This window comes from Arachis stenosperma, chromosome 3, assembly GCF_014773155.1.
Source record: "Arachis stenosperma cultivar V10309 chromosome 3, arast.V10309.gnm1.PFL2, whole genome shotgun sequence".
NCBI classification, from domain to species: Eukaryota; Viridiplantae; Streptophyta; class Magnoliopsida; order Fabales; family Fabaceae; genus Arachis; species Arachis stenosperma.
The window spans coordinates 55,338,244-55,339,216 of NC_080379.1; positions in this window are offsets into that span (position 1 = coordinate 55,338,244).

A 973-nucleotide genomic window follows, 5' to 3' on the forward strand; every position below is an offset into this window, starting at 1 on the left:
CTCCTCAAAAGCTGAGCAAGCTGAGAGTGGATGTTCAAACCTTCAAACAAAAAGATGGTGAATCCCTCTATGAAGCTTGGGAAAGATACAAGCAGCTGACTAAAAGATGTCCATCTGACATGTTTTCAAGAATGGACCATATTAGATATATTCTATTATGGTCTCTCTGAATTTTCGAAAATGTCATTGGACCATTCTGCAGGTGGATCTATTCACCTAAAGAAAATGCCTGAAGAGGCTCAAGAACTCATTGACATGGTTGCAAACAACCAATTCATGTACACTTCTGAGAGGAATTCCGTGAATAATGGGGTACCTCAGAAGAAAGGAGTTCTTGAAATTGATGCTCTGAATGCCATATTGGCTCAGAACAAAGTGTTGACTCAACAGGTCAACATGATCTCTCAAAATCTGAATGGATTGCAACATGCATCCAATAGTACTAGAGAGGCAGCTTCTGAAGAAGCTTATGATCCTGAAAACCCTGCCATGGCAGAGGTTAATTACTTAGGTGAACCTTATGGAAACACCTATAACTCATCATGGAGAAATCATCCAAATTTCTCCTGGAAGGATCAACAAAAACCTCAACAAGGTTTTAACAATGGTGGACGCAACAGGCTGAATAATAGTAAGCCATATCCATCATCTTCTCAGCAACAGACAGAGAACTCTGAACAAAATAATTCTAATTTAGCCAATATAGTCTCTGATCTGTCAAAGGCCACTTTCAGTTTCATGAATGAAACCAGATCTTCTATCAGAAATCTGGAAGCACAAGTGGGCCAGCTGAGTAAGAAAATTATTGAAACCCCTCCCAGTACTCTCCCAAGCAATACTGAAGAAAATCCAAAAGGAGAGTGCAAGGCCATTGATTTAATCAAAGAGGCCGAATGCACTAGGGAGGAGGAGGACGAAAATCCTAATGAGGAAGACCTCCTGGGACGTCCCTTAAGCAAGAAGGAGTTTCCTA